Raw genomic sequence first — 26,632 nt, forward strand, 5'->3', positions numbered from 1 at the left:
ATTTCTATAGCATAATTTCAAAATTTAAATTCACAAAAACTTAAAATTAAGATTTAAAATATTTCAGAACAATGGTAACAAAGTAATAAACTAATTCCCAAGTATCATTCAATCTTAAATTAAAATATCCAAGTTGGAATGAATTTCAACACAGTAAAAACAATACCGTAACTTCAGTGCTGGAATAGTGAGTTGATATTATTATTACTGTCATTCAATCTTATAAGTAAGACAATACATGGGACAGAACTTTTTTTAATAGAAAAACTACTAACAGTAGTGATGTAAAAACATACTGGGAAGCAATGTATCAACATATCAAAAAACAAATAAAATGGTTTAACCATATAAAATTCAGAATTTTGATAACTGGAAGTTAAAGCACCAAACACCAAAAACCTTAGTGTATCATCATTCTTTTAAATTCCTGGATAATACCCATATAAATAGATATTTTTCAGATGGTAAGATCAGGCTTGCAGAATGAAGAAATGAATCTTCTCTCAAGAATTTTTAGGCATTAGTGATGATAAAAGTATTAAATATAATAAAAAATATCAACCAGGTAATATACCATTCACCAAATAAACCATCACCAGTTCATAACAAAACAGAAAAATTCTTACTACAAACATTTTCGTTTATGTGAAATAGACATCTTCAGGTATTGATATCGAACAAATGGCTCATAAAATAGAATGCACGAGCCGTTTGTTAATCAACCAAGTAGTCAAAGCAGTAAAGGTGTTGACCCGACAATTTAGATCCAAGTTTGAGTATGGTTTAGCAATCCCAGAAATTTTTTTAAAAAGCAGTCTGTCCCAGATATGCCAAGCTTTGTCACTCACCACCCAGTTGTCTCCATGTGGATCTGGTTGAACCTATAATGGATTGGAAATAAAAGGCCTCTCACTATAATGGAAAAGATAATGAAGACAAATGTGTATAAATTTCGCAATAATGAAGACAAATGTGTATAAATTTCGCATTAGGATTCCTCAAACACCAAATTCATGGACATATATGTAGAGACTTATCACACATTAAAAAAACAACCAGATAATAATGTTGATAAATGATAACCAAATGATATATAGATATCCTACAAAAAGTGGAAGAATTGTTTATACTTTTAATTGTAACTGTAATGTATATGTTACATTTACATAGGTGAAATAGGAAGATCCTTAGGAATTTGGCTTGCAGAGCATATTCGGTCTATCAAATATAATTATGTAAATTCAGCTGTTGCTTATGTTGTAATAGTTTTGGGTGTGAAATCAAGAGCGATTTAATTAAAATATGAAAATAATCCAATAGATTGACAACACTACAAGCATCTGAAAATTTTAGATATATGTAATGAATTTAAAGTAAATAATGATGGTAAGAAAATCTGTAAAACCTGGCTGCCATTCTTGAACAGTAGACGGCATCATTGATAACAATTATGGATTATTGATCCGGTGATAATTGTGGAATGTTATCAGATGTCATTGTAACGAATACCCAGTGTTGTTTTTTGGATAATAAGCATGTGATTATGTAAGTTGAGTGGTTCTTATATTTAATCTGAGTATTGGTGTAATTTTAAGTCATTTGTACAGTTTAAATTAAATGTTGCATTGCAATGTATATTAATGCCAGATCTGTATAGTAATAGATCTGCTAAAATTATAAGAAATGGTTTAATTTGGTAATAATTTCATAAATTTTAAACTTATTAAATTTTAATTAAAATGTGTATAATTGTTTGTAGTTAGCATCATATTCATGTAATAAAAGCTGCTTATTAAACATCGAAGTGTCGTTTTGATGTTCCTAATAACAGTGTGATAAATCTTCACATATATGTCCATGAATTTAGTATTTGAGGAATCCTAATGTGAATACAGTTTGAGACAAGAAGCTTTAAATTATATATAAATTTCTTGTTTATGAAATGAGATGTTAACTCATCTCATAAACAAATAATTTATATACAATTTAAAGCTTCTTTTTTTTCATTTTAATTATTTAATTGAAAAATTAAAAAAATTGATTAAATAACTCTCTATTATTTGCTAAAATAAACACTGTACATCATTTTTTATATTTGCATTATGCTATATTTTAGAAAATACAAATAAAAACAAATAAAATGTGCAAAATAAGTAAGATAAATTATTTTTTATGCTTCATTATTTCAATTAACAAGAATAAATAATAATTTTTTCCTATAGGAAAATGTCTGGCATTTGAATTTTAATGTAAATTAAATTCATTAAATGTATATTTTCAAAATATCCAACTATATTTCATAAAAATTTGCTTCTTGTCCTTGTTTTGAAATTTAATGTTATCAAGCTCATGTATTATTGGCTTCTAGTCTGAGGACTTCCCCAAAAGGTGCTTATATATTGAATTTAGTCCTCAGACTAGAAGCCAATATATAAGCTTGATAACATTAATATAATACTGTTTTGCCATAATGTAGAAAATTCAACAACTTTACGCAATAAATTCAAAGAGAACAGTTTTGGTTTTGAAAGACAGTTTTAACAACTTATACTATTGTGAAGAAGTTGTCATTTTCATATATACAGTTAACGTGTTATTGCAGAAAGATGTCTTAATATTTAATTATTCAATATGCAAGAAATTCTATCATCAACATTTCTACTGTGTACTTTAAAATTAGAAACCTGTATGTATTTATTGTAACTGTATATTATGTACAGTACAATATATTTAATGCATTAAAAATTCAAAATATGATGTTAAAAGTTTCCATTACAGAGAATTATTTTCACAAATTGTTTTATAAATATATTTACAATATAGTTTAAATGCCATTTCTAAAATTTTCAAATTTTCAAACATAAGTACATGGAACTCTGTTCATCTGGATCTTTGGTTTATCTGGAATAAGAAAGAAAGACACATGGAAAAAAATTTAAGAACTAACTTCCAAGTAGTACATTGTTGTCTGGATATAACGTTGTAGCTGTAAGAATACTGTTTTCCCTTGGCTCAATGCCAACTTTGAACACCTGCAGCTTTATAATAGAGGATCTGGTAAAAAAATAAATACAGTACAATATATCATAATTACTTCAGTTCAAATTAGTCCTTTCTTTCCCTACAAAGGTCATAAAGAGAAGTTCTACCCCACACAAATGGTCAGGAAACTTATGTATGTGTACTGTACCAGCTAATAGAAAACAATGAACTGATACTGTATGTAGATGTCTTTTACTTTATACTATTAATATTGTAAAAACATATATAATGTGCAATAAATAAAATATAATGTACAGTACATCTAAACTGTGTTATTTATGTCGTTAACAAATTTTCCAGATTATCCAGATTTTCGGTCATCTGGATTGGGGCCAATCCCATTTGAGCCGGATAAACAGGGTTCCACTGTAATGCAAATTAAGTTTAATCTCAAATGTAAACAAATGTATATTAAGCTTATAAAAAGAAAAAAAAAACCTAATTACTGATCATGAAAGAATTTGGTTTAGTAAAAACTAAATCTTATATTGTCATATATCTTTTCATTTAAATTTTTTTTTTAAATTTCCAAACAAAAAGTAGTATTAATATTCTCTTATTATGCAATATTAATGAAATCAGCTTTATATATTCTTACAATTACAGTATAAATATGTTAGAATAAAATATTTCATTTATTTGATTAATTAGTTAATTACTATGTAAATTTATCCAAAAATAACTTGTAGAATTTCATACAAAAATTAAATTCATTATATATATAGTATATATATCTAATCAATTTTGTTTTCATAATATAAATAAAAATATATTGTCTAAAGCATTTTGATAAAAGTATATGTTCTAAGAAAATGGTTGAAAATTTATTACATGTAATTTTATAAATATCTTTACATATTTAATGAGTTAGCAAATTATTTTAATTATAACTTAAATGTTTTGGTGAAAATAAAAATAATTTCTTTTAATATAAAATTTCATGTTTTATTTTCAGTTAATTATTAATCAACACACTAGAACCTTTTTATATCCCAGTAAGAACAAATTTTAGTTAAAACTAACGTTTTTGACTAGTACAATTCGAATATGGAATGCATCAAACATGTTTAAAATTATTTTAAAATTCCAAAATATTTAAATATTAGAAAATAATTTTTAGCCATGTGTGCTACAATAGTGATAAAAATATCCTTACATCACCACAAATAAATAATAAGATGTAATTAATAGTATATAAATGGTAGCTACATGCTAATGTTGTTCTTGTTTTTTTCATAGCAGCACCATGATTAGAAGACGACCATGATTACGATTGAGAACGTTAGTTTTAACTAAAATTTGTTCTTACTGGGATATATAAAAAAATTTTTAGTGTGTTGATTATCCTTCCCAGTGTTTATGCAAGAAGTTGCTTCAGTTCATTATTAAATTGCAAATGTATATATAGAAATAAAAATAAACATCTTAAATTATTCCAGCAAGAACAATTTATTGAAAACAAGAACTTTTTTGACCCAGTTAATGGATCTTCATCAGTTGTCAAGCATACAAACAGTATCAAACACAAATCAAAAATCAAATTTAAAACTGAATAGAATGTATATAAATTACATTAAAATAATAATAATAATAAAACATGAAACAAAGAATTTAAACTACTCGAGATTTCATAAAACAATTTCTACGTAATGGATAATAAGTCCATATCATGGTAGTTAATATAACAATATCTTCTATTAGCCTTGTAGACTTCCAGGATTTCCATTTGTTTTAATCTATTCAGATGATTGTTTGTAGGTCTAATCTTAGTACCATTCCAAATTACCTTCATGTTAGGTTTGTTAGAAAATGCTGATAAACCACCATCCATTTATTCCATTATGCCAACATTTATGCTCTTTAATTCTACTAGGGAGTTCCAACATAATTCATTTTTTGATGAATTGGTGGTCTGTACAAGTATAGAATAAACACCAGATAATTTAAGGTGTTGATTTTTATTTATATGTTCATCCTGTAGTTTCTTCTGGGATTTATTTTACAAACATATACAAAGTCTAAAGTATTAAAAATGTTATATTGGTAAACTTGGTATTATAACTTGGCTAATTATTATTAAGAATACAAAGTCATTTGATTAATTAAAGACAAGCAGTTAAACCACTATCTTATACTTTTGTATTTATACAAGATAACAACCTATCTATATGTCTTTACTTCGAATTATTTTGAATAAGGCTGAAAACATTTACTGATAAATTTTAAAGTGAATTTCTTGTACATTACTTTGTATTCCCAATAATAATTAATCAAGTTTAAGTACCAAAGCTAATCCAGCAGTTTTATATATATATAAAACATTAACAACAATACAACAATATGTTACTCAATGCAATTTAATACTAGAAACCAATATAATTTCACTTGCTTAAAATCAATTTTAATTCATATTCAGTAATTAAAATTTCCATTAATGGATATTATATACTGGTATATATTTCAAATTTATGAATTATTAGGAAAGCAATTACTGACAAGTTAAAATATTAACATTTAAGTTTGTATGATTACATTCATAATGTCAATAACTTCCTACTGATTATCTTAATTATCTTATGCTGCTTCAGTCTTTACTTACATATTTATCCATCATAAAAAATATGCACAATAAAAAAAAATAATCATCATCATCACTTCTTTATGTGAGAATTTTGTTTAAAATTGAAGAAAATTATCTGATTATTCTCTCTGTCAATAAATTTTAGCAACTTTCTTTGATAAGATAAAATTATTGAAATTCTTTTTTCAACTTTGCTTAACTAGATAAAGTAGAGCATTCTGTTTTCATATAACGTGAAATAATATATAAAATGAAATATATATAAAGTAAAGAACAAACTTGTTAGATCAATTAATTATAATATTGTCAAGTATTTAATTTTAGCAAAATAAATTAAGAGAACGAATTTTTATATTTTAAAAATTTAAAGAATTTAAACAAAAATGTTTGAAACAAGTTCTTAAATCATATATATTTTCAGTAAATACAAATTAGCAAACTAAATAATTATATATATAGTTCATATTGGGCAACTCAAATGTCTTCAAACAAAACACAAAATATTTAAGAAATGTACTTATCACTTAAAATATTAAATGTGTTAATATATGCATTCAATTAAATTTAATCTTTATAGATCATATTCTGACTTATGCAGAAGTAAATTATAATAAAGTAAACTTTGCATATTGAGACTTAAAAAGTCATTCTACAGAATCATTTTATATAGTGAATTTAAGGCTTTCATATAAACTATAAATATATAATAATAAATAAATGTAAGTACTTTATATATATAATTATATATATAATGTAAACTATAAATTTTAATTCATTTATAATATACAGTCGACCCCCCTATAAGATCATTGATTTTTCCGTTTTATCTGAATTACATGTTGTACAAGTCACTTAGATTTTACAAATATGTGAGCCGTTCACAGTCCGGCACACGTATTTGTAAAATCTAAGTGACTCGTACAACATGTAATTCAGATAAAACGGAAAAATCAATGATCTTATAGGGGGGTCGACTGTAATAATTTTTATTTGTTATATACACATTCTAACTTTTTGGATTATTATAAACATTACTAGTAACATTCATATTAGAATTAAATCAAAATAAACATTCTATTTATGAAATACAATATAAAAACAATTTAAAATAAAAAACAAGAATTAAAATGAAAAATAAAGAAATTTTTGGATAACAAAAATAATTTCAAATAATTTTTTTACACACAAATTTTCAAAATTAATTCAAACAATCTCCAAGTCACTTGTTCTCAACCTTTTTTGTCTCATACTTTTACAGTCATGTGAAAACTACAGCCTACTTTATTATTAAATTTGCAGGACCCACCAACTGATTGATTGCAATTGACCGGGCAACTGCAGAGTTACTTTCGGCTGAAGTCAAAACATCGAAACTTTGTTCACGTAACCTACAACACTAACTCACAGGTAGTTGTGCCTACAAATAATTCTCTAGACTCACCCTTAGAATGTCTGTTAATTTTTTAGACAACTATATGTTCTTGCTTCTTTGTATCAAGCCTGTGGTTATAATCCAAATGGTGTAATTTGCCATTTTTTAACTGACTACATCTACTCTACATTCCTAAACATGATTGTACTACATAATCGGCAATGTATCAAGATGGTCATAGACCCTGATACAAAAGTTACTTATAGGACTTCATAAATAACACAGCACTGCATAATCTGCACATAGCTAGATCTGTTACTCCTCCTCTATGATACTTGGTTTATATAAACGGTTAATAACTCAACTATATTTTCTTATTTGTATTTAAATTTTAAAACTTGCAATCTTTTGCATACCTAGAATAACTTTCGGGCAAGTTATAGTGTATAAAATTCTTTTAACTGATAATCCTGTTTCGTAAAATGTATAAAAATTGTATCATTTAACCATATTTTATAAAAATATAAAACTCAGTAGATTATAATATGACAAATATTATACAGATTATGTTATGATAAATATTAAATTTCCTTATCCTATAAAAATTGGATAAATTTATATATTTTTTTCTCTAATAATAAGATTAAACTTTTAAATCAATTTATTTTCTAAAACTTTATTTTAAAAAATGGGAAAAATTATTAAAATTACATCTCAAAAATAAAAGTTAATTTTTTTTAAACTTAAAAACAACTTATAATAGGAAACTTTTAAATATTTAAAAAGTTCTAGTTAAATAAAAATGTCATAAAATATAAAATGCCATTACCTGAAGATTACAGTTTTATTATAAACNTGCCCACAATCAGAGTCATAAATAAAAATGTCATAAAATATAAAATGCCATTACCTGAAGATTACAGTTTTATTATAAACGTGGAAGGGAAAAAATAATAATAAAAGGATTGTAGTGGTAATTTTTATTTGAAAGGAACAATTATTTACGTTTAAGGATGGGTAAAGTAGAAAGAAATTCCACACCTACGCCCAAACGAGTCAGTTCTTTATTACAATAATGAAAATCGACCTCGCACATGGGTGGTTGGCATTACTGGAGAAACGGGAGTAAAAACTTTTCTACACGCACGCAGACGAACACAATAAAATATGCGAGATTGCTCTTCCTTAAATTTACTTGATTATAAAGCCCGTCTACATTAAGAAATTTATTTATATAATATTTATAGTAAACGTAAAATAAAGTATTATTACTTTAAATTCCATTTCAACGAAAAAAAAAACAAACGAAATTTAAATAAATTGGAATTTAAAACTTAATATAAGAAAACTGTTTAATCTTAGACAAATCTTGTACCGGTACGGAGTTTTATTTTTGCAGCCACATTCATTCATTGGATTTAAATCCAATTGAGAATTTTTGTTTAGCCATTCCTTAGAATTTAAAAGATACAGATAATTATTAAAATGTTAGTTTACATATTTAACACTACATAAATGATTTAATCATTGAGGAAATAAGCAATTTACAAACGTAAGAAACTTTCTATATATATTGAGTATAACTAACAATTTCCCCTTTTGTTTTATCCAAGCGGAAATTCGACGGAAATAACTTTCGCACTTAAACAGAAAATCAAATCATCCTGTCAACGTAAAGGAAAGAAAAATAGGTAGAACCGATTTGATACACACACTACGACTAAATAAAGTTATTTTTATTTATAACCAAACTAATCTGAATAGCACAGCCTACGAATTTTGGCAAAAAGCCCATTTCTTTCTTTCTTTTTTTTTGGAAAGAATTAAATACCAAAATTCTTTCCTTAAAAGAAGCATAACTAATTCCGTTTTTATAATATATATATTAAATTAAATACAGAAAATTGCAGCTAATTAATCCAGTCTACCCCTTTACAAATTAAAACCAAATCGTTTAAGACGTCTTACAAAATTTACTTCGAATCTATTTCATAATTAATACAAACGAGCAGTTACTTTCATAAATTATTGAAAAGGTCCATAACCCGATTCATCTGTCGATAATTGCGTATAATAAAACAGAATATTAGTACATAATTCAAACTGGTTATTATTAAAGTTTTAGTTAATGTAAGTTAAATATATATTATATATTATTATTAATTAAAATTTACTATAATGTTAATAACTATCTTTATTTATAATGTATTGGATTTAACCAAGAGGACAGGTAAAATTGGCTGCCCTCCAACATTGATGCCTTTTAAATCCATTTACTAATATAGCACCATTATCGAACGGTTCCCAATAATAAAATTTGAGACCGTAGATACCATTTGGTGCAATATCGTGGCCACGCTTCTAAGATAAAAATGATGAAAAAAAAACTTACGTAGTTTATCTAAATTTACGAGTAAAGTACTTAAGATATATACCTTGCTTCACTATCAAAAATACGATACGGTTAATGATGACTAATTTCACAGAAAGTAGGTTACATACTGCAGATTTTTATTCGTTTTTTTTTTTTTTTAATATAAAAGAAATTAAACCACCAATAAAAATGTTTCATATATACTAGTGTATTTTAAATTAGAAATAATTCTAAAAATGGCGAATTTCTTACTGATTCGTTTGAAAACGAAGAAAAAGTCACGCTCATATTAAACTTTCAATTACTTCATCTCTTTGGATTAGGCAGTATTACCAATCTTATTTTTATCGAAAAGTTTTAATAGCATTTTAAATTCACACAACTAAATACAAAAGCTATTTTTAATGTTTAAAAAAATTAATGCTAATACCTTGCAAATCTGTTTCATATAAAGTTCAGATAGGATCAAGCAATTCAATAGTTATTCATATAAAACTTTTAACTGCGAAAAATTCATTTTTTCCCCACTTTTAATGGCATTAATGATATAATAAATCAATTTTTAAATTATTCCCAGCTTTTTTTTATCACTTGAAAATGAAACTGCTTTCAAAGCAATCAGCAGCACTAACTTGTTTAACGCTTATTTGACAGGTGCGTTCCAAAAACCGCTGCTGAAAGCACCTGTTATCAATGAGTAATTGTCTTGTCTGCATAAACAGCTTGGTGTACTAACCACATTATCATTACACTGTATTACTTGAATTTAAATAGATATACAGTATAAAAATCTTGATGTGGGAGTCTCCAAATAGATTTTATTAATTGATATCTTTACAACGTTCTTAGCTTTTGTTGAATTGTCTAACTGAAAAAAAACAACTCAGTGTTGTTCAAAATTTTTCGTTTCTTTGCGTATTACTAAACGTATGTGTGTACATACATAGAAAATACACACACACACACACACACACACACACATTATATATACAGTAGAACCTCGATTATCCGGACCTCTATTATCCGGATTTTCGATTATCCGGATTGTTCAAAATAAACAAAAATTTTACGAATTTGCTGATTTGCACTTGGCGAATTACGACACTGTTTATGTACGTGACGGAATGCATAACTTTTTTTGTTTCAACAACGTCTCACCCTGCACAGTGGTCGTAAACTCTTAAATATATTTTGGGTTGTAATAAAAATATAACTTGACATACGTATTTATAAATAATTTATATTCAAATTACATCATTTCTATGACCAAGGGCGGCGTAAGGCATGGGCAACGTGAGCCACCGCCTATGCCTCGCGGTCCGAAGGGCCTCGCACCTCGAAGGTTTATGCATTACTTAAAAGCCGAGAACGCGACGAAAACATTTTACTCGTCATAAAACGATAAATAGTTTGTCAAATTTTTATTCATAAAAATGCAGTTTCAACTGCTTTTTATTTTATAAAATCCGTCTTCTTGCGCCACCAGAGGGCCTTTTAAACAATAGGTAGTCTGTTAGCGTTGGTCAGTAGTAGTCCAAATTCAATACGAACGTTTGTTTCTTGAAAATTTGATCACGATTTAAATACAGTATTTACTTTTAATATTACCGATATGTCATCGAAAAGAAAACGTGTTGTATTATCATTAAAAGACAAATTAAAGTATTTGTTTCGATTATCCGGATTTTTCCTTATCCGGACTACCTTCATCCCCAATTAGTCCGGATAATCGAGGTTCTACTGTATATTATATTATATATAACATATATAAACTTGTATCTCTTTACTCCCCATCCCCTCGACATTTAATAATCAAAATTTAATAGCATCAATCCCCTAATAAACAAACCTCCCTGCAAAATTTCAGAAATGTTCGACAAAAAGCACCAGGAGTTAAGTATTAAGCTTCAGAGATGAACAAAGTCGTACCACGCGCAGACACTAACATTCATACAGGCAATCATCCTTGCAAAAACCCTCAAATATATATTTTTTTGCATTTCTCGACGTTTCAAGGTCCCGAGCCCAAAAATGTAAAAATTATGGCATACATACGTACAATTTCATTATATGAAATTATATTTATTTCTGTTAATTGTATTTTAAGAATTTTACGTTAAACATCGATACTTAAAATTAAATTGAAAGTAATTACATTGATATTTATTATCTCATCAAAAAATGTTTTGTACCTCAGAGTATAAAATCATAATAATAGAATTCTGTCGTTTTTTTATAAATGTCTTTAAAGTGATAAATTAATGTCGATAAATTTATACATGAACTAAACTTTAACTATTTATGTAAGCTATTTTTATATTAGATACTACATCAGATAGCGTATTCTTAGATTGTAACCATAGATTAGATACTAATGCTGTGATACATATTTCACGATACAACTTGTCTCTTTGTGATCACATGCAACGAAACAGATAATCCATGTACTGTACATATGCAAATAATGAGAATATTTATTAAAATGTGTGTGCAATCGTTCTTCCTCTCGTTCATTTACTGATTCATGCGAATAAAAGATCGAAAAACTTTACTATCCATAATTTGAATTTCCAATAACCCAGCTGAAACTAAGTTTTTACAAGCCAATACAAAGTAAGATTTTTTTTTTACTAAATATTCTAACACATTACACAAATTTTATATGCTAACTTTAAAAAACTCAGGCACATTTTTAAGAACACTTTTGACCCCATTAAATAGGTTTGATGTTTCAAAATACAGTAGTGTTATTTCGTTCTTTTCTTTTTTCTAAATTAAGAGATTTAAACGTCTCTCTTCGTTTATTTAGAGTGTAAATAGGAAATTTTCTTTTTGCTGTTGCTATTTTTATCAAATCACTCTTACATATAAACTTTGCACGACAAGTATGTTAACTGATATTATGTTATTTACTATTTAATGTATTTTTTAATACCAAAAATTACGAACAGAAGTTTTTGGGTTTTTATTAAGTTTTTTAAATATTTTATTTAAAAAAATAAAAATTAAAATAATGTGACTATTAACTCGCTCTTCATATTTAATTTTTGTAAGTTTTATAAAAGTAACTATTATATACATCTCTTACTATAACAAATAAAATATGTTTAACTTATTAAAATAATATAATTGTTTTAACAAATACAGTGTGTGCTTCGAATTTAATTCATTCCATAAGGTCGTTCGAAGTCCAAATCAGTTGTTCACATTAGATACCCGTATAACAAAGTGAATTAAACCATTCCCAGATCCTAAACAATACCCATTTCGATAAACCTAGAACAGCAAATACACGTAGTTTAAGGTAAAAGTAACACAATTAAATGTCTTAATAATAAATTAAAACACGAAAGCAATAAATAAAATAAGTAAATACTGTATAAAAAAAAAAACGAAAATTGTATTTATTGGTCACACGCTGTGGACTTCGGCATTTTCATTGATGAGTGATTTACTTATAACAGTTGTGAAATTTAACATATTACATATAATGTAAGATCTAATTCTTTGTTTAAAATCTTACTTTAAACACTTTACTTCGCATCTTGTTTGAATAAAATCAAGTTGTAATGTCTTCAGTGAAAACATACAAGCGTAACGCAAGAGCGAGAGTTGACTTGGACTGGGTTTATGCCTCTAGTGCATTTACTGACTGCGCGTGTAGTTCGAACTCCCGAGATAACACTATATTTTAATTTCTAATGATCTAAGTCAAATAAATAAAAATAAAATTTAAGTATCAAAGCATTAATATAATAATAAATAACACATTCTTTTGGATAAAATAGTACCTATTTGTACATCCAGAGATGAACAAATATTAGTTTTGTCATGCACAGTAATGATTTATTTATGATAATAGAGGTATAAACCAGGTTAAACATTTTAGCCAATTCTGAACAACAAAATCAAGAATCTGTTCAAACTATATTTTATTAAAACTATTATAAACCAAAATTTTATCTAGAATTTTAACGTAGAAACTGAAAAACTATGTTAAAGTACCAGTAACAATAGATATTCACACAATGTATCAAAATTTCATTTCTATCCAGGAAGAAGAAATAATAAAAAGCATGAAGAACTATTAAAATGTTTTATTACATGACTGAGATAAAAATGTCTATTTAAACTTTATACAAATCTACTCAAAGTAGCAATATTTTTTTAATGCAAAATAAATGTTAACATTAATGTTATATACACACACAAATTCTGTTGATTTATTAATATATCCCTCTTTTTTGAAATATTTTGAGAATTTCTTTGAATTACATCACTTTTGTATTTCTTTTTTCAATAAAAACTTAACCTTTTAGGAATTTCATTGAACCAAAAATATAAAAAAATTACACAGAGAAAAACTGGGATTAAATAATGGGTGATTTGAACTATTTATTTAAATTTTTCTATTACTGTATATTTATTGCAAGTTTTGAGATATATGTTGAAAAATTACTCCTTCAGTAACTTTTTCTTATTTTTGTTATTAAGTTTTCTTGAAGTAATGCAATATTTTTGTGCTAAAATGATCTCTCCATTTTCTAGGATAATGTCCTTTAATAATAAAAAAATGACATAAGCATTATTTTTATTTGCTGGTTAGCTCTTATGCTACCATTAAGATATATATAGAGTTTTAATATCAATTAAAAATTAAAAAAACTATCCTCCTATTTTGAGGTTGTAAAGATTGGCTCCTTCTAGATTTGTTTGATTAGTTTTAAAAGTTTGATAATGGTTTATGAGTACTGTAAAAAACTTTTTTAAATTTTAAATACTGTGTTCTTTAATAATTAAATCATTTCAATTGATTTGTAATTTATTTTTACATTTATTAATAATATGGAATAATTTCTCTCATATGAGTGGTCATATTTTCTGAATGGAATGACCATTTATGATGGATATGCATTGCCAAGACTCCCCTTTCTCTAGAATAAGTTTTCCATAAATCAAATTCTTGAAATGAATGTATTATAAATATTATGCATTTTTCAATTCATTTCTGCAGATTGATGTCAAAATTTTTAAACATTTTTGTACTTATTTGGAAATAGTAATTAAAAAATGATACAAAGAATACTACAGCAAAATCAAACATAGCAAACTACAGTACATCTGAAATATGTCTCAGAACAAAATAATTAATAGGTGCTACTAATTTTGCATTGGAAAAGGATGATTGATTTTTATTTAATCATATCAATAAATTAAAAAGAGGGAAAAAACAAACTAATTTGCTATATAATTTGCATCAAAAAAGTTGACTAAAAACATTAAATTATATGTATATATACAGTATATATGTATCTATCAATGACATAAGATGCAATTTACAATCCTAATATTTTGAATGATTATCATTGTAATAGTCTCTTTCTGAAAATACGAAAGGTAGTTGAAAATTTTCACAAGATATTAACAATGTATAAGGGACAGTCAAATGAAAACAAGACAGACTATATAATAAGCGTGGCGTGGAAGTTGGTAACACAGGTAGGTGTGTGTATAGAAGTGCCCTCTGTTGGGAATCAGGAACAGCATGAACGTTCACCGCTGTGCCATTTGTCTGTTAAAATTGCTTGAAGTGGGGTCGGCGAGACGTGTGTGCATCCAACATCACTATGGAGGTTGGGAAAGAGGAATAGCAAGGTGTAGTGCATTTTTTGACTGCAGAAGGAGTGTCAGGAAATGAAATTCATGCCCAAATGTCTGCTGTGTATGGTGAACACAGTATGTCATGTGCGCTTGTATTTGAGTGGAATAAACTATTTTGAGAAGGTCAGGTGTCATTGAAAGACAGCAGTCGGCCAAAACAGGCTCATCGTGTCATTAACCCTTCTGTCATTGCTGTGGTGGATGCTGCCGTCAGAACTGACCGATGGCAGTCGGTGGAAGACATTTGGCTCGTGTTGGGCATTAGTCACGGTACGGCTTACGCCATCTTGATAGAGCATCTGAAGTTCCAGAAAATCTGTGCACAGTGAGTTTCCCCACAGCTTGATGGAGGAGCAGAAGTTGAACAGAATGTTGACATCACTGCAGCACCTGAAATGGTATCACAATGAAGAATATTGTTTCCTGTCCCGTATTGTCACAGGAGATGAAACATGGTGTCATCATTTTGAGCCAGAGAGCAAGTGTCAGAGCAAACAATGGAAGCACATGGATATTCACCCCCACCGAATAAATCCAAAGCTGTGCACACCAGCTCCAGGAAAGTCATGATGACCTTTTACTTTGACTGTAAGGGCCCACTGTTCATTGACTTTCTAGAACATGGTGCCACAATTAACACACAGTGGTACATGGAAGCTTTGCAAAAATTGGAGTGTGTCATCAAGTCCAAACGCCCAGGAATGTTGACAGACAGCATCATTCTGTTGCAGGATAATGCTTGCCCACATGTTGCCAAGGTTGTTTTGACTATGCTTCAGAAGTTTCACTGGAAAACCCTTACACATCCTCCAAACAGTTCTGATCTCTCCCCATGCAATTTCCATATTTTTGGAGTCCTGAAGAAAGACATTCATGACTGTTGATTTGCTTTGGACAAAGAAATGCACGCCTGGGTACAATCATGGTTTTGTAGGCAACCACAAACCTTTTTCCATGAAGGCATTGACCATCTTGTCTCACAGTGGAATAAATTTATTAACAGTTATGGTGATTACTTCTGAAATAATAAACAGTTTACTTACTTTTTTCCTATCTATCTCATTTTCATTTGACTGCCTCTCATAGATTATATAGTTGATCTATAAATTTTCCCAAAATCATCTGTAGATGATAAAATATACTGTATAACTCCATGATTACAAAAGAACAATTATTCTATTGACCAAATTAGAGGATTCAAACAATATCACTGATAGTTAATAGACTAAAACCCAATCAACTTTAAATAGAAAGATGGGTTGCTCAATCTGTCACATTTGTGAAAACAATTGAAACATATTTCTTAACAGAACAAAGCATAATGGAATAATTACTTTGTTATAATCAAATTTTTAGTGAACACATGCAAGAGGATCAGCATGTATGTAACTGATGTTAACGTAGCAAAATCATAAACCATTAATAACTTGTATCTTGTCTTTATCTTGAAGACCTTATATAGCAGAGCTTCTTAAAACTTTTTCCATTCATGACCATCTTTTTCCAGAGAAAAATTTATCTGATCCCTGGTATATAAGTATAACAAAATACATTGATTGGATTGGGATTACGGTACAAAGGCCTCAATATTCCAAAAATTATCAGGTCTATACATTTGGCTGTATAAAATAGGTATACAAATGAAATCAATTACTGATAAATAAATCCTAAAACAATTTATTCCAAAATAGTTCTTTGATATACATATTATTTTACCATTTATTAAAGATGAAAACAAATTTGCATACTAATGAAATGGATATGTTTGTTTATTTTTGCATAAAGAATTAAATCTTGGCTGAATATTTGATACTGCAGGATGCAGGATATGAAGCCCTGTTATATAGAAATTAATTATTATTAATTATATTTTATTAAATATTAAAATTAGAAATACAAAACAATAACTTACAGAAAACTGCAGATCTGGATTTTAAGATTAAGTGTAGAATAAGAGAAAACAAATTACAATAATAACTTCAGTATTCAATCGATTGATATTTGAGTATTTGGATGAATAAATTCAACAAGAATTACAAGCAGTATTTTAAAATGAAAATTTACATAGAAAATCATTTTTAAAGTAAAATTTGATAACTATTGCATTCTATTGATATTTCTCACCAACAAATTGGTAGACAATTTTTAGTAACTTTAACCAATCAAAATGCACCATACTAAGTTCATATAGACCGAAATACAGTTTAATTGAATAAAGTTATTTAATAAATTTTTATTAGTAACAAATAGGATACAATATCATAAAAAATTATATTTTAAAAATGATTTTGAAAGTTAATTTTATTTTTCAGCTCAACTAATTATTTCAAAAACTGTCAAAGGAAATAACAATTTGGTTTAAATATTCTATATCAAGAAAAATTGAGAATTTTTATCAGATTTGATAGAAGACTTTTAGAAGAAATTAAATCTTGGCTGAATATTTGATACTGCAGGATGCAGGATATCTTCAATGTTTTTCAGAGTTGACTGACATTTTGATTTTATAATTTTCAATGTTAAAAATGCTACTTTGCATAAAAATTGAGAAAAATTGATAAAAAAATGATTGAGAAAAAATACAAAGAAAAGCAAGTCCCCACATAGTACTGTTCTGTTATAATGTTGTTGAGTTAAGATACAAATACATCCGTAATTATTTATTTACAATTATTGTTGTTGAATTTTCTTTATAAATAGTAAAATTGATTCTATAAGTTGGAAAATAAATGCTGGAGGTTGCAAACATGATCCAATTAGAATATTACCATTAACTGAATTATATTTTGTTTATATGATTTAACCTATAGTAGAATTGGTTTTGTTATATTAGTTCACTTAACTGATATTAAGTGAACTAATATAGTTCACAAGAACAATTTCCAAGAAGATACCAACAATGTTACATCAGGACTTGCTACATTCTACAACACAAAAATTTTTATATAATAATTTATAAGAATAAAATTTTTAGTTATAAAACTATTATAAAGTATATTTGGGAGAAACTAAATAGACAAAATTAAAAGTGAGAATTCATGTGAATTTATGTACTATACATAATCTGAAATATATTAAATTTCAGAAATTTTTTCAAGTAAATAGTGAATTATCCAGATATTACTAATAGAAGAAAGATTAACAACATTATATATATTTACTATAAATTTTAAAACTGAAATACAAATAATTAGGTAGCTAATAAACAGTATAAGTTTGTTTTCTGAATTATTTAAAAATACTACAAATACAGAAAATTAGAAAATCAAACTTTAGTTTATTGGGCATTATCTTATCTCTAAAACTTTTTAGTTTTCATTCATGAAAAAAATTATAATTATATACAGAATTTTATATAATATTACTACAGGAATAAAATCTATAGATAATATTTAAAACCAAGTCTAAAAATTGAATTAGTGAAAATACAAATTTTATATCAATTTCTTACACTGGATAATCTAATTATATCAAATTTGAATATCTTAAATCTCAGCTTAATAATAAAAAAGCATATATTCTAGGTTGTCAGTAGAATCCATAAATTCTTTAAATTCTTTTCTTCTTTTCAATATAAATACTTATTTTTATTTTTGATTATTTGATAACATTAAAAGAATTATTAATAGTTTATAGATAAAAAATTTAATGCCTCTATTACTACATTTTTTAAATTCTTCATGACGATTTGTTTAAAAATATTTGTATCCCTAATGGGTTTGAATTTAAATAAAATCCACTTATATTTTAATTTTGGTATAATATATAATACATAAGCAGATTTATTGCACTTGTATTCATCATGATTTGAATATTTGCAAGATTATATTCCAAATATATCAATATCAGATATGTATTTGACTTATTTTAGTTTTTTTTTAATATTTAATGCCATGAATTTTGTTATATTAATTTTAACTGATGTATTAAGTCATTTTAACAGCTTTACTTTCCCAGCTGTTAGAGAATATAACAAGGAAAGTATAGCAATCAGTCAAATTTTGACACTCAAGAAGCCCAAAAATGTAAAAAAAAACCCTTACAAAATATATTGTGTTTGTGTGTAGGTATGTAGGCATCTATTTTGTATTATATCTCAGAACTAAATGAATAAAAGTTTGGAAACTTGTCAAGATTACTTCTACATATGAGACATTAATGTTATTAAATTCTGGTAGTTAAAGGTCAAGGGGTGGCGAGATAAAGAAGTCACTTGTCATATCTTGAGTAGGATAGGACTTAATGAAAATTTTACTTATTATTGGCATTTACATTATTTTTAAAAACTCTTCTCTATCTACAAAATTAAGCCTTTCTATAATACAGTAATTAATATCTCATAACAGATGGCACTACACACAATTTTAAGTAGTGTTGTAGTATTTTTTAAACTTAAATATCTCTCTAATATTCTGTTCAGGTATTGGAAAAGTTGAGCAAGAGCCCTTGTCAGCTTCTTTATTTTTATATTGTATATTTCTATAATGTTTGTAAATGCAAACATTTAATAAAAAATTTTTTTAAATCTAAAACTTTACAAAATATCTTCTCATTATTTATTTAGGAAACAGCATGAATTATTACTGTTCTAAAATAATTTTTCTTTAATTTTAAAATTATATTCATATATACAGTAGAACCTCTATTATCCGGACTAATTGGGGATGAAGGTAGTCCGGATAAGGAAAAATCCGGATAATCGAAAATCCGGATAATGGAGGTTCTACTGTATATATATATATATAGACAAATATGCATTCAACTAGCATATACAACAAGCTTATTCCAATTTTGTTTGACATTCCTCTTTCTTAAAACAAATATATTTTAACCATGTTAATATGATGAAAAATTAAGAATTGATACAAAAGAAATAATTTTTTTTAATGATGACTTTTGAGAAAAGAATTATATTATTTATACAGAGGAAATTAAACTTATATATAGTCAAACTGCAGTATCTGAATTCCCACTATGTTAAATGATATTCTTTAGTACCAACTGCAACATCTAAACCAAATAATCTCTGTATTAAGAATTTCTTCAACAGTTCAAAAGTTACACTATTATAAGTAGGAGTAGGAAATTACACCATTCCCAGAATATTTTCATTTGTTTCATTACTGTTATGTTTGTTTTGTGATAAAAATGACTAAACTGCACAAATAGTCATTTTAACATAAAACTAGAAATTCTCCTGTCAAGAATGATGGAATACTTTTTACAAGAAAGTAGAGATTGAAGCTAATGGGTTCATTAGATTGTTACTCCCTACTGGATAATAGAACGTCACGTGGTCACTATGAATTTTTTTTAATTTGTTAAGAAGTAACCTGATGCAGCTATCTTTTTTTAGGTTTAAATTTAATAAAGCAAGTTTAAAATATGCCATTTGCCAAAATATTTAAAAATGAAACTTAAGGGAAATTCCATTGTCAAGCATGAACTAAATGATGTCGCTGACATCACTGAAACATAAGCACAATCACCAATCTGAAACCAATAAAACATTTATTCTACAGTTAATATTTTTGCAAAATAAGTAGCCTATAATTTCCATCAGTACATAAAACAAATATAACCAAAATTTCATCTGAATTGGACAAAAATTGCAGGAGTTATAAGGAATTCACACACAAACACGCACAGACAACAGTTTTCATATTATTAATTTTGATGCAATCTTATGAGCATATTATTCCTATAAGCTTACAGTTTATTATAGTAAGTTTTGCTTATTTTACTTCATTGTTGTTTCATACAGTAATATTTTAATATAAAATGAACAATTTCATTGCTGTTGCAGCATATTAAAAAACATGTGGTTCATACAAAATTCATAATAGTGGGTATTAAACAGAATTGTTCATTGTGTTACTGCTCACTAACTTATCCTGTAATGATGTCAGTAAGATGATTGGAGTTTGTAATGTTTAATATTGCATTCAAATGATGGATTGATGGATAAATAAATATTTTAGTATTATTTGGGGAAACTCGGATTATTTGAATGGATTGGGAATGAATTAGAATTTTTTTCCATAAGAAATAATAGAAAACATCTAATATCTAAATTGCATTAATTAGGATAACAGAATCTGGCTGTACTATTTTCAATACACATTGATAAAAAAAATCAATTGTAGTCACAGGATTAAAATTATTCCTGGTTAAAATATTTTGACTTCAATCAATCAATAATAACACTTTAATTTAGTTGTCAAATAATTCTAAAAGTTAATTTTAAAATATTGAAATCATTACATCAATAAGAAAAAATTAATATGCTTATTCCAGAAAGCTATTCATGAAATTCTCTGACTATAGATATATACAATTATTATTTTTAATTAAGCTAGTAAAGTCTACATCAGTTTTGAAGTTAGCATTGCTATTTTTTTTCTTTATGTAAAAAGTTAAATGAGTTAAACTTTTTAAAGTATTAAATTTTTATTACTAATAAAACCAGAACAAACACTAACACAAATATGTTATTAATATTTCAATGTAATAATTTATATTAAGCAATTACTAAATGATATTGTTATAATTTGTTCTGACATTCTTTCTTGTTTACTATCAGTTCCTATCAGATTACCAATTCAAATCTTTCTCTGAATTCATGAATATTTGTCAGACTGTTGTTTAAAAGCAAATGTCATTAGATATAAAGCAAGCAATATAGTTATACTTAATATAGCATAATTAATTATTTCAAACAATATTATTAATAGCTATTATTAGTTTTTCAAAAATCTTACTTAAGATTTCTTCTGAATGTATTTTTTTTACCACTGCTATCCAACTGTTGACATGTGTCCTGTGAATAACTGAGTTATAGCCCATGAACAAGTTTCTAAAAAGAGAGTAAAAATGCATGTGTTATAAAATCAATTCTTAAAATTCATATAAATATTTTAAATAAAATCAAAGATTTGTTTTGCTATTTTAACATTTACAAGTTAAATATACAATCTATATACACTAAACATATCTTTACAAGTTGATTTATATAGAATAATTCTAAAAAATTTAGTCATCATCAGGTTTCAACATCATACTACAAAATTCTAAAACATCAGTTTAAAAATAATTTGAATGTTGGAACATGGCATAAATTCCACTTACATAAATATTTTTAAACACATTCATCATATTTTACATAATTTAAGTATAGGTAAAAAAATTTAGTGAATCAGTAGCGTCCACACATTCGATACATACTTAGCATCTATGACTTATGCAACTGTAAAAGACAGTTGTATAAGTCACAGATGCTAAGTATGTATCAAATGTGTGGAGGCTACTGATTGATATAACAGTTCTGAATACTTAGTTGAATTATCTGGCTGACCAGCAAATGCTGAAAGGGAAATCAGATACCTTTTCTGGAATCATACCAATATTCTTCATTTTTCATGTTTAGTGAACAGGAAGTATGGCCTACATATACTATTCATTTTGAAAAATATCTGTTTTTCATGAGAATACAGTACATCCCAATGCTTTGGATAATCAGTCTCATTCTCATTATTCTCTAGCAGCCTAAAGATGGTTATGTTTGAATGTGAGGCTGTAGTTCTGCTTTCACTATTCTCTTGTATATTTTTTCCTTTTTTTTTTTAATTAAAATTTATTATTTTAAAACCATTTGGTTTGTGAAAATTGCAAAGAGAGTTTTTCCTTTCATGTAGTCTTGTATGTTAATATGAACCATAACTATTTAAAGAGAAAAGCCATAATCAGTAGCAATAGATTTTATTCTTTCCAACTCCTCGTAGACAGCCCTAAAAGATGAAAGCTTTATATGAGATAAGATTTTTGGATATGAATGGAATGTAGAAAAGTCAAAAATTAGCTTAAAGAACTGGATCCAACCAATGTTTACAAAGTTGTTTTTCTAATCATGCTGGCAACCACAATTAGCTTGCTGTTCCTGTTATTTGGTAAATCCTCCTTTAATTAAACTATGCATGAGTGCAATTGCAACTGACAACAAACTAGTTTGTTTCTTCATGTTTGTTGTAAGCACTACTCAATGAGAATTGTTAAATATATAAATTATGGCATCATTGCTCTAACATCAGAGCCGGCGCTACCATAGGGAGAACGGAGCAGCCGCTCCACGCGCTAAGTCCTAGGGGGCGTCTCAGTGGTAGAGAAAATTAAAGGGTATAAATTAGGGGCAACCAAGGGGGCACCATAATAGGATCTCGCTCCATCCTGAAACTTGCCTCGGGCCGGTACTGTCTAATATGATTGGTTTATTTTTAGATGTCACATAGGATCTGTGCATTCTGCAATATGCAACAATTGTGGTTGCTGACAAGGCTAGAAAGAGCAATCATGTTTAATTAAACATAGCTTAAGGCAACATCTTTCATTATGAAATGAATATCCAGGAATGAGCCAATGTTGAGCTTCCCAACTTCAATTCTAAGATAATCATTACACATAAAACCAATATCTAGCAAACTACAAAAGCAAACATTTTTATCTGTGTTAAATAGTCACTGTCAGGCTAAAATACCTTCATAGTTCAAATGCAGCTTAAAACAAATGGTTCAAACAGAAGAATTAATCAGGATAGGTGATTACTGTCCATTTGCTAAAGGGGGAGTGATGTAAGAGAGGGGGGAAGGATTGTAAGACTAAGTATCATAGATGGACTTCCAGATGGGGAGAGGTGGGTACTGGTGCTGGATATTGGTTTTATATAAATGATTATTTACTTATATCCAATTGGCATTGTTGATTCTAAGATGAAGTCATAATTGATTATTGTTGTTGACAACAAGAAATTCCATAACGTTTTTGAATTTGTAATGTGATGAAAATTAATTTTTAAAAGTGATCAAACAGAATTTAAACTATGTTCCTGCATTTAAATAATTTTAAAATTAATTTTCTAAAATTTTTATAGTTTGAGAGGTTGAAACTTGAAAATGGTAGATTAAATTAGCTAAAAACATTTGTTTAAGAAAAAAATTAAACACTGAATATCAAAGCCTTGGTTTCTCAATGTTATATAACTACTGATTACATTAGTATTAAACTAATTGCATTGCTTAGACTTGAGGGTGGGGATTGGTGAGCTTGAATTGGGAGAAGGTGATAAAAACAATATAGTCTTAGTAACTAAAATGTACAGTACATTTATTGACTTCAGTATTTACAATAATAAAACTATAAAGCACAAAAAAACTTGCTTAGGACCCTAGCACATTTGTCCCATAGGCTTAACAATGTACAGTACCTTGGCCACTTTATCAAGAATGAACCTTTGCTCCTTTCAAATCTCAGCAGCATCATTTATAGAATTTTTAAATTGTAGTGTTTTTATGATAATCAAAGTGTAATAAATGTTTTAAATATTTGATTGCTGGTGTATGATAAGCCCAAATATTAATATATTGTTTTTGTTTATATAAAAATGAATATGTTAAATAATAATAACAAAATTTGTCATTGTCCCTTGCAACTTCACTGTATTTTGATCAAAACTTGACCTTAAAAACAAAAACTGTTCCTTCCTTTCTTGTTGGGATCACCAGCTATAATCTAATTAAAAAATTCCTGAGAATTCTGTAATCCTGCAATTTACATTTTATGGCCCCTCATCAGTAAAGCTAACTCTGAGTCATTTATCTGCCTGTGTCTGTTATAAATAATCATTCATATTGGTTGTGTATTACAACCTACCAGAAAATTATTCATTACTTTAAGAATGTATAAATTAAAAAAATTAAACAAGATATTCCATACAAGTTAAATGAAAATATCAGAAATTTCAATTTCACAATAACAGACTTAAATATATCTGAATGGCTGAATCATCATTAACCATAAAAAATTTTACAATGACAATGTGTATAAGTTATAAACATCCTGCCATTTTTCTTTTTAGATAAATGCTTTAGCTAATACTCAGCAGACAGTGAAAAAGAGCTCATTAGTCTTATTAACAAATATTTAAATCAAAATCATTTAAAACTAATGTTTTGGTTATTATTATGTTTATTTAAAAAAATATTTTTAAAAATGAGTATCTTGCATTTTGCTAAATATGTACCATATATAAAATCATAATTTTCACATTGTAACATCTTTTAATTGAATCTTGTTAGTGTTGACAGCTACTATGCTTTGTCGATAAAGAGCAATAAGTTATGTGCTTCTTGTGTTGATAAGAAACTGTTGCTATTATCAAAACCAGCAAGACATCTAAATAGCAAGCAGATGATGTGCCAAGCAAGATTCTTTTCACCTAAATATACTCTAAATAAATCTAGCTATCTGGAGAATAAATATATAAAATTTTTGAAATTGATCCTTCTTTATTATTTACTTTTGCCAAGTTTAGTATAGGTACTATATCCTGCCAGATTAATAAAACAAACTAAAATAACGAAAATTGTTTTCAAAATGAGAAAACACAAAACACTTTTCCAAATGAATCAGCTGAGAATTCCATTAGTAGCTACATAGTCCAGGACTATATACAGTTGTTGTTTTTCTAATATCATTTTTAATAGTATATATGCATTCATGTTGCTTTTAAATACTTGTGTATTTTTTGAAAAATACCATACTATTATTAAAGTAATATAAGCAGTTTTCAAATTGTATGTAATTCTTACAGTATAGTGTTTTATAAGCCATATGTATATAGTTGTAAAACAATACTGAATTAGTAAAAATACTATCAACTTAAAAAAAAAATAAACTTTCAAATGCATTATCTTTCACTATTAGGAAGTTTAACTACTTGTTTCAAATAAACTGTTTAAACTCATTTATATGTTAAATAACTTCTAAGAAAATAAAAACAAGAGATTCAGTACACTTGCATTGTCATTTTCTGACTATTATATAGAATAAAATAAATTCCACTGTTTTTACATTAAAAAATTAAATTTCTAATATTTATTTTTTCATAAATTGTATATGTGATAATTACTTTTTCAGTTTTTAATATTTTTAAACAATTTTTCACTGTATTACTAAAATTAAAAATGAAATAAATAGAAAACATCTGAACTAATTAACAAATGCCACTTATGAAATATGATCTTATAAACAGATGGAATTTCTTCTTTTTATTTCCTTAACTAGAATACCCTCCAAACTACAGGAAATGAAAAATTAAGATTTCAAAATAATGACACAAATGTATAAATAACCTCCAAGACTTGAGACTGCTTTGCTTTATTATTAAAGTTATTAATTCAAAATACATAACTTTATAATGCTTTGTTCAACTTACTGATCACAAAATAATTTGATGTACTATATTATTCCTAAATTTTTAATATCATTAATATATTGAATTAAACACACAGTATTTTAAAATTGTATGTGTTTTAAATTATGAAATTAAAAAAATGGTATATTACTTAACTGAAGCAAGCTGTTATAGAAGATTTTTTAAGCATTAATAATATTTACAATAATATGAAATACTATAACTGTTCAAAATTTTAAAATACTGGATTAAAGTAAATTTCAGTTTGTCACATTAAATTGATTTTAACATTACTAAATAATCATCATATGTTATATAACACCATGTTTCTCCAAAATTTACAAAATAACAAAACTG

The 26,632-nt window shown here is 26.8% G+C and overlaps 1 protein-coding gene across 4 annotated transcripts in view; it reads right to left on the bottom strand.

Moving 5' to 3' along the window:
• The window catches only part of LOC111618752 (protein FAM49B-like), a 60,154-nt gene that overhangs the window by 22,107 nt on the left and 11,415 nt on the right, over window positions 1–26,632 (bottom strand). For 3 of the 4 annotated variants that reach the window (XM_023360334.1, XM_023360316.1, XM_023360340.1), the window contains exon 2: window positions 21,792–21,886. The gene's annotated coding sequence lies outside the window, so the exon portion shown is untranslated. Of the gene's footprint in view, window positions 1–8,036; window positions 8,265–21,791; window positions 21,887–26,632 lie in introns of those variants that run through there. The other variant, XM_023360326.1, reaches the window with a different exon arrangement.

This window comes from Centruroides sculpturatus, unplaced genomic scaffold (genome assembly GCF_000671375.1).
Source record: "Centruroides sculpturatus isolate CEXI.00-Female unplaced genomic scaffold, Cexi_2.0 scaffold67, whole genome shotgun sequence".
Taxonomy (NCBI): Eukaryota; Metazoa; Arthropoda; class Arachnida; order Scorpiones; family Buthidae; genus Centruroides; species Centruroides sculpturatus.